Raw genomic sequence first — 9726 nt, forward strand, 5'->3', positions numbered from 1 at the left:
TATTTGATATGAAAGGACCTTAGATTTTCATTTTATTTTCTCGCAAGGCAACTCTTCACGATGGGATTCTAGAGGTGTGGGTAGGATGTTATGGAGCCGTAGTTAACTGAGGAGAGATGCAGACATAGTTGTGTTGGTCTGGATCTAATCAAGTCCTTTATGAAGAACAGTAGACACAGACAGGCACTTCAGGTTAAAGGGGGGAAAAGCCATTTTACACAATGGAGGCATTTTAAAGATTGTCCTGAATAAATTGATTCATACCTAACAATTTTCTCCTGGTATTTATTACAGGATATTGCCAAACCTTGGCCATTTGGTGCATGGCCAGACCTTTTCCATTTTTCCCTCTGGTCTAAAAACAGTCACATCAAATCTTATGAATCATCATTTTTTTCAGACATCATACAGTTGAGTCAATTAAAATAAAATTAATCATTTTTGGGGTTGGGGATTTAGCTCAGTGGTAGAGCCCTGGGTTTGGTCCCCAGCTCCGAAAAAAAGAAAAAAAAAATTAATCATTATTTTCCTTGCTAGTTAAATTATTGCATGTAAAGTTTGTAGATGTTGAGCAAGGTGGGGGTTTAGAGGGAGTGGCCCAGATCCTAACGGTGCTTGCCTAAAATGCTTCTACTTCTGCAAATGTTATTTCATAATCATTTAGATTCTAACGCTTGTTAAAGCACCAAGGGTTATATTTCCTAGAGATTCACTTAATCTGTCCACAGAGGAACCCAAGATTGTCAAGCATAGAGAAATCATCCTGAGAGGTTCTCTCTTTTTATAAATGTTCACTCACATCTTTAAAATCAGCTAACATTTATTTAAACTCTGAAGGCAATGTAAATTTGGTAGTTGAGCAGCTCTGTAACAAAACTTTGTAGGTTATAATTTAAAATAGTTCAGTGTCTACAACTTTTTGACATTCCTCCTAAGCTCCTTTCAAGGTGACTTTCATTAAAGGGAGAGGAACTCAACCCTTTCTTTGTATGTGAAAAGGCCATCTCCAGGGCTAGGAAGATGTTTCTGCAAACAGTACTTGCTGGGCAAGCCCTACAGAGGGAAGACCATGCATTTCTATAATACCAGGGTTCCTACAGTGGGATGGCAGATGGGGGAAAGAGAATCACCTGGAAGCTCTGACACTAACTAGATTTGAGTGAACAGTATAGTGACAGAAATAAGAAAGATACAGCTTTCTAACGGTGGAAGGAGAGAACAGACTCCCACAAATGTTGTATGGTCTCCATGTATGTGGCAAGGCATGTCTGTGTCCTCACCCTAAAAAAACTTATTTTAGAAACGTATCGCCAGACTGAAACCATAGAACTTATGAAAGACAGAGTTGAAAAAGACAGGCAGAGTTGTAATGTCTGATGATCATGACGCAGTGGATAAATTGTTGCTCAGAAACACGAAACGCCAATGAACAGAATTGTGAAGTGAGAAGGACCTTTCTAAAGAACAGGTGGAGTCTGCTGGATCTCCTAGAGGTCATGAAGGTGCATCTGGCGACTTCATGGGACATGGAGGAAACTTTGGAGGTGGGAGAGGTAATTTTAGTTGTGGTGAAAACGTTGGTGAAAGAGGAGGCTCTGGTGCTAGAGGTGGTGGCAGCAGTGGTAGCTATGGATGGTGGATATAATGGATATGCAGGTGATGGTGGCAACTACGGTGGAGGTTCTGGTTGTAGCAGCAGAGGAGGCAATGGTGATCGTGGAAACCCAGCTGGTGGGTATGGGGTGGTGGTGGGACAGGGGGATATGATATGCACAGTGAAGGAGGAATTATCGGTGGTGATTGAAACTATAATGGCTCTGGAGATTATAGTGGGCAACAGCAATCAAAGTATGAACACATGAAAGGGGCCAGTTTTGGGGGAAGAATCTCAGGTAGCCACCCTATGATGGTGGCTATGGATCTGGTGGTTGATATGGTAACAGAAGATTTTATAAACAGCAGAAAATGGCTACAGCTGTTAGCAGGAGTTGTTGGGAAACTTCAGGTTACACTGAGACAGTCATCCCAAATGCATTAGAGGCACTGTAAAAATCTGCCACAGACAGAACAATAATATCGCGTGGCTAAAGAGCCACTTCTCCGGACTGTCACAACCACAGTTTGGAAAAGAGCAGCTAGTGATAAATGTGATGGGGTGTTGGTAGACACAGCTTCCTGGGGTCTTTTATCTGTTGAAGCTTAGCATCTTCCCTTTTCTTTTCATTACATCAAGTATACTGCCCTGTAAGTTGTGCTAGTGGTACCAAAATTAAAAAATTAAGAAAAATTTAAATTTAGAAAGAAATTAAATACATCTTTGAAAAAATTATCCTATTTATTCTGAGTATAACTCTTAATAAAGGTACAAGAATACCAATATATTAATATACTTATAATAAGACTCAACAAGGACTTGGAACAATGTGTATAAACAGTCAGGTGATTGATCTGAATGAGGAAAGAAGTATATATAGAAGAACTCTTTATAAAACTGTTTTTACAGCTACATGATATTTTAAAATTGCAATATAAGAACCATATGCCTTTGTGATAATCTTATACTATCATGTACATAACATATTTTTCTCACATGTGTACATAATGTGAAATGGGTTCTTTTACCAGGCAACATCTTATCACCTCACATACCTGTTGTTTTAATTATTTTTATTTGTTAACTTGTTTTATGTTTGCCAGTTTGTTTTAGTGGATGAAACATTTAAAGTATACTTTGATGTTCAAGTATATTACACATTGTTGCTAACTTCAGACACTATGGAGTATAAGAGACTATTTGAATTTATTCTTCCTGGGAGTTTCCAAGCAATAAAATTATGCCTGTCCTGGTGCCAATGAGAGGTAAGCATAGCCATAGCAAGAACATGTCTAGATTATTTGCCAAGAAGTGGTGGACATTGTAAGAACAACATGGTGTATGTGTTCAATCCAGAAGAATCTGCTTCCAATAGTTTGGTTCCCCTGGGTGTTATTGGGATTCTGATCATTGTTCAAAAATTTCATAGCACTGATTTAGGAAAAAGAGAAACATTTAAAGACAAATATGCTTGACTGCTGCTGCATCTGCCCCAAGAGAAGGACTTTGCTGTCTTAGGGAACAATCTATGCCATGAATGTTTAGCTTCTAGGATTTAGTTAACATTTGTTTACATTCATTATTTTTCAAAAATGTTCTTGCACACATGGTTATCGCTTATAAAAGTGGGGATAGGGGAGACAGAAAAGCCCAGAGGGCCAGCAGAATGAGAATAATTAGCTGCAGGGGGTGGGGTTGGGGAAGTCTCCTGGGACTCAATGGGAGTGACCTTAGCTAAAATGCCCAACTGTGGGGAAATGGAATCTGAAGAGACCGCCTCTAGTAGAGAGACAGGACCCTCATTGGAGCGATAGGGTCACCAACCCGTCTTCAAAACATTTGATCCAGAATTATACCTGTCTAAAGAAATCCAGGGACAAAAATGGAGCAGAGAAAGAAGGAAAGGCCGATCAGTGACTGGCCCAACTTGGAATCCATATCACAGTCAGGCACCAAACCCTAACATTATTACTGATGCTATATTGTGCTTACAGATAGGAACTTAGCATGACTGCCCTATAAGAGGCTTTACCAGCAGTTGATTGAGACAGATACAGATACTTACAGCCATTGGACTAAGGTCGGGACCCCTATGGAATAGTTAGGGAAAGGATTGAAGGAACTGAAGGAGATGGCAATTCATAGGAAGAGGAACAGTGTCAATTAACCCGGGCCCTTCAGAGCTCCCAGAGACTAAGCCGCCAACTAAAGAGCATACAATGGTTATTTCAGGGTCCCTGGCACATCTGTAGCAGAGGACTGCCTTGTCTGGCCTCAGTGGGAGAGACTTCGCCTAATCCTGTAGAGAGTTGATGCCCCAGGGAAGGGTGATGTGTGTGTAGTGGGGTGAGGTGAGGTGAGGTGAGATGAGATGGGTGGGTGGGGGAACACCCATGAGAGACAAAGGGGAGGGGAGATGGGATGAAGAACTCTGGGAGGGGGAAACAGGAGGGAGGACAACATTTGAAATGTAAATAAATAAAACAATTTTAAAAATTATTATTCAAAAAAGTGAACCTCTGTTGCTAGACATTTCTAGAGTAATGTTTGGGAAATTGTTTGACTCACCATAATCTCCATGGTAAAGAAAATATAAAGACACAGATCAGCTGTAGTCCCTTCACAAAGCAGGAACACTGAAATCACATTGCAATAGTCTAACAAGATTGTCTTGTGTCTTGATCAAATTCTTCTAGTTTTTCCCACCTGGAACGAAGGCCAAGCCCTGCACACCTAAGGAGAGGTATTCAGAGCATGGTGAATTTTGGTGTCCGTTGTTTCTTCAATAATTGGCTGCTGAAGTCAATGTCTGTCTTCTGAGCACATCTTTTTTATGCCACTTATAGCACTTCACATCCGATGAATCTTCACCTGAAAAGACTTCTCCTTATTAGGTTTTCCAGATTTATTTCTTTAAAAAATTCCATACAATTGATCACATAACAACTTCCTTTGAATTAGATCCTTGTCCTCTAAGCCTTTGCTTCAGGACTTACACTGAAATGTTCTATTCACAATTGGGTTTTTTTCTTTTGTTTATTTGTTTTTGTTTCATTATTATTATCTGAAAACACTTGTTTATTTATTTAATAACTAAATCTCTTCTAAAATAAAAATTTACAAAGTCCCTGAGGGAGAGACTACATCAGTCTTATTCCTAACTTAGGGAAGAATCTAATATCTAAAATTTATTTGAAACTTCAATATACAAACAAGAAAATAAATCAACATTTCCCAGATGACATATACGTCCTCCTCACCCTTGACTGCAACTTGTTCTGCTATCTCAGTTTTATACCTGAGGGCTGCAGGAAAGCAATGGTTAGTTAGTACTCTAGCTTAAGGTCGATCTTCTAAGCCACACTTCCTTTCCCAGGATTTCACACCAACAATATTCTGCTTTCATTGACTGTGCCACCATGAGTTACTGATTATCATTTATCTATGACATCTTCATAGACTTATTCTTCTGTCTTATTGCTGCTTTGCCTCCTGAACTCTCATTCCTACCTTTTCTAAACAAGGCTTGGCTCTTCTGCCTACTTTATGGTCTATTGCCAAGAATCATTTTGGGCACTCTACTATTGATCTCAAATATGATAAAACATGAGTATGATTACCTTTACCTCCAGGACACAGTTCAAACTCCCTAATTTGGTTCAAAGTACACCCACTTAAATGCACTCATATTCAAGACTCTCCTTAAGACACTAATAGAATTATTATTGACTTTTTTGAGATGCCAAATTTGACGTATATATGCTTATGTGCATTACGTGTATGTGTGTGCGCTTGTGTGTATATTAGTACATACATGTGTACAGATGATCATGAACATGTGTGTAAGACTCTGTGGAGATCAAAGTTGATACTGAGTATCATTCACACTCTACTTTGTTTATTAAGCACATAGATGGTTCGTTCTGGCTAGACTAGCAATGAGCTCAACCCAAGGATCCTGTATCTCTCTTTGCTTCCCACGTAGCAGGGTAACAGGTGGCTACCTCACCTTTAAGGGTTTTATGTAGGTTCTGGGGATTCAAGACTTGTACTCATTCTTAAGTGGCAAATATTTTATCCATAGATCTAGCATCCCTCACTTAGTTATACATGTCATGGTGGAACTCTACTGATCGCTTTGTATCTGAGTGGGATCTCCCATCAGTCTTGTTATACTCAAAATCTTTGCTGCCCATAGATGTATAAAATGAGGGCATGACAACTCCAAAGTCATGGTTGAAGGGAGTGTTTCTTTTTGTAGATATGAGGAAGAGTACAGCCAGAGGCATCAGGAAGAGTTTAGAGCAAGGAGAGTAGTGCGTTAGACATGGGCAGCAGGTTGGACTGGGCCTCGAGAGGAGAGAGAAGGTGGGGGGAGGAAGTAGGGAGGACCAAGAGAGGAAGACAAGAAAGAGCAGAGCCAAGAGACAGCATGGCCGAAATGGCAGGTTAATTTAGGGATAAAAAGCTTATGGGGCAGAAGTCCAGGAGCTTAAAGTTTAGGGTAGGTGATATGATGAGAAGAGACAGCATGCCAGACTATACTCTGTAATAAGTGTTTGTGATTCTGAGGAAGCCTGGAAGGTAGCATAGGCTTTGGTTTGCTACTAGGCACCACAGTTAGCTATTTGTTCTGAGTTTCTTTTGTACCTGCCCATAGATACTTATGGACCCATAGTAGGAAATGATGCATATGTCAGTCAGTTATGCCTTTTATGACTGAAGTACTCTCAACATAGAGAGTACTTCATAGCTAGAGTAGCATCATTTACCCCTCACTTCCCTGAATCTTTCTGCCTTCTCTGGGAATCAGGTTTCACTGTTTTTCAGGACAGAGATTAATAGTTCTTAAGCAAATAGAAACTGGGAAATGTGCCTTAGCATTCCAATGACAAGGTAGAAATATGAATAATCTCTATTTGGATGTTGGACACAGTGCAACGCACCTTCCTCAGCATTCGCCATGTGACAGGGTTATGGGTAACACATTAGCACTGTAGAAACAAGTCCTCAAGTGAGTGCTCTTATTAACATGCCATTCAATTTTATGTTCAAGTGACTAGCAGTGGTACTGAGGATTTTACACAGTGGTGTCCCAGCAGAATTGTTCACTCCTTGTAATAAAATGCTTACTTTGATTTTATGTATGGTGCCACTGCAACATTACCCACTCAGTGGGTGCTCTGTAAATATTGACTGGTTGAAATTTGGAATTTCAAGTATCATACATTTGGGGTTATTGGCTTCATATAATTGCCTTTGTGAACTACAAATGCAACTAAAATTGGATCTCTACCTAAGGCATTTCCATGGAGATTTCAGACTATGTTACACAGAAAATCCTTACAATAGAAATTATTCTTTTTTATAGCTTAAAGTATTATTTAAGGGCAATAAATAGTGGTTAATAATGGAAAAGTCTTAAGTTTCAGGCATGTTTTTAGAGACTCAGTCTACTAATATAATTAAGTGGAGGTCAAGAAATATTATTTATTTTGGTCATAGACACTAAATATCCAAGAGAAACACACATATCTTTCCATGGCGATGGCTTTGTGGTTAAACTCCTGCCTGCTTACATGTGGGAAATGACTTTGAGATGAGCATAATAACATTTTTATGGTTAGAGATTCATTTTAAGCATTGCAGATACGTTTGACATTCTGGAACAGATTTCAAATACACAGCAGAGTTCTTAAAGAACCTTGATGCACTACCACTTGCTCTAAGGAAGTTAATTGTGAAGTCTCATAATTTGAGGGGGAATTACATTTTATATCATTAGAATTTTAAATATGAGAAGAAATTGAAGTGGTAGATAAGAACCCTTTTAAGGGCTGTTTGCCATTTGGAGTGAGCCAACTCAAGACACTCAAGGTGACTTAGAGCCCCTGACTGGAATCCTTTAAAGGGGGGGAGTACTATATTCCATGCTTTATTACGGTATAATAGTCCAGTAGTGATGGGGGGGATGAAATTGAGAAGCACAAAATTACAGCTGTGGAAACAGTGAGAGTACACTACAGTAGTGTAGAAGGTTGGTAATGAAGATGCAGGGAAAAGAAAGATTGTGCTTAAGGGTAGTTCGAAGGCTCAAACCTGGAGGACCTAGTGATTAGACATGAAGCTGAGTCATGTGGTAAAGGGAAAGAAGTATGGCTAATGCTGAGAACGATCCTGTGTAGTTGAATAGCTGAGTCTGATGTTAGGGACTTTATTCAGTATCAAAGGCATTGGAAAAGCTGCCCCAATAAAGTCTGTCCTAAGGATTTGCTCCACCAGAGTCATCACGTACCTTATCCCATACCGGTAGTTACCAGTTCCTGTCACTGTTAAAACAACCCTCCAGAAAAGCATTTATAATTGTATTATGTTTGTTTTCTAGAGTTCTTTTATGCTGCATTATCTTGCACAGCTACATAATATACTAAAAATGCATTCAAGGCTTTGGTAGAACATAAAGACTATCCTTGTTTGAGGGAATTTCATTTGTCTACTTGTTTCACAGCCTCTGCTTCTACTCTGAGCTCCTTAGGCATCTGGTTATACTGGTTCCTTAGGCCTAAGGTATACTGGTAAACAGAGCTAACATGAGCTAACCTCTGCCCTCAGGTTGTTTCCAAAAAGGTGTGCAGACTGCAGTGGTAGCAAAGGATTTCTGGCTGTGAAGACTTGAAAGGAGAGTTCTGTTCTTCATGGTCAAGATCACTCAGAGAAAGGAGTAGGAGTAAGGAGTTTGCTGAGTAAGAAGGACCTAGAAGGAGCTCTATAAACAGGAGTCCTGATTACAGTACCACATTATGTCATAAAAATATTATATTGTATAGTATTGTATTACGGCATAACCTGTCATAGAGTACCAGCGCATAGCATATTTTTATGGGAAATCAGGATTCTTCTTTGGGTTCTTAGTCTCATAATGAAAAAATAAAAAAAAAATTGTCTCAGAAGGAAGCTCAAGGGCAATTTTATCAGAGTTTACGAGGAAAACAGCAGGAAAAGCAAGTTGCAAGTCTGGGAAAAGCTGCTGTAAGGAGGGAGATAGACAAATGGAAGAGAGGAATCCATCCCTTCTAAGTTGGATTTCAAAACAAAAAACAGAATGACAGCAGCAACAAAAAAACCAGGTCTTTTTACCAATTGAACTCAGCAAGTAGCTGCATGGAGGACACAGTGAGAGGCATTTCAAAGAAAGCCTGGAAGCCCAGGCCATCAGCAACAGCAAGCCCAGGCTTCAGGCCAGTGGCTGAAGCAAAAGAGACAGGAAGAAAGTAGAAATTGTGCTTTTCTGAGTTAGAACTCAGAGCAATGGGCGTGCCTAGCAGTGTTTCAGCTCAGAGGCTCCACCAGCATCAAGGAGGGTCTTGCAGGAAAGGCAAGCACATCATCTCATTAAAGGACTAATTACATCTCCTTATCCTGTCATCGGTCGAGTCAGCTTTCCAATGGTGAGGTCTCCTGGCCAGATGATTGACAGGCCCATCTGGATCCTTGCTTAAAGCAGATGTAGTATGTAATGTAATTTTTGGACAAGACTAGAATGTCATGTATCCAACCAAAGCCCCCAAGCTGCCAGTTTTTCATATGGTAATTTAAACCTTAATGGGGCAATTTGAGTCCTACCCTTTTATGTTTAGCAGAGAAATTGGAGGGATGGCCCAAATAGGGTGATGAGGGATTCAATTCATCTTCAATGGCCTCCAAAACTACTCACTGTAACAATATTATCATATATAGTATATTTAATAAACATAATCATAAATGTGACATGCAAAGATACAGGTATGGCAACAAATCAGGCAGATGGCATGCACTGGGCTTTCAACAGTGTTAGGATACAGACTGTAAGGGAGGGAGAAAAAATGATGAGACGATTTTAATGACTACTTTCTTCAGTATAGTATGCCTAATAAAATTGAGTTAAGAATATGACATTTAATTATCAAAGTTCATTCTCTCATGGCACACATGATCTGCTGAGAAAGAATGTTGGTTGCTAATAAACAGGTCTTATACCCTGGGTTATGTACTTAACAATATTCACAAGAACTGGAGATGAAGAGAAACTGGTTAAGTCAGTTTTTGGAAAAGAGAGCCTGGAAGTGAACAGTTCTAATTCTTGTCCTTGGTCA

General features: G+C 39.6%; 1 pseudogene; it reads left to right on the top strand.

Annotated features, from left to right (window-relative positions):
* Positions 1-1248: 1248 nt before the first annotated feature.
* LOC148004779 (uncharacterized) lies at positions 1249-4383 on the top strand (annotated as a pseudogene).
* Positions 4384-9726: the final 5343 nt, after the last annotated feature.

Source organism: Rattus norvegicus, chromosome 7, assembly GCF_021556685.1.
Source record: "Rattus norvegicus strain SHRSP/BbbUtx chromosome 7, alternate assembly SHRSP_T2T, whole genome shotgun sequence".
Classification (NCBI taxonomy): Eukaryota; Metazoa; Chordata; class Mammalia; order Rodentia; family Muridae; genus Rattus; species Rattus norvegicus.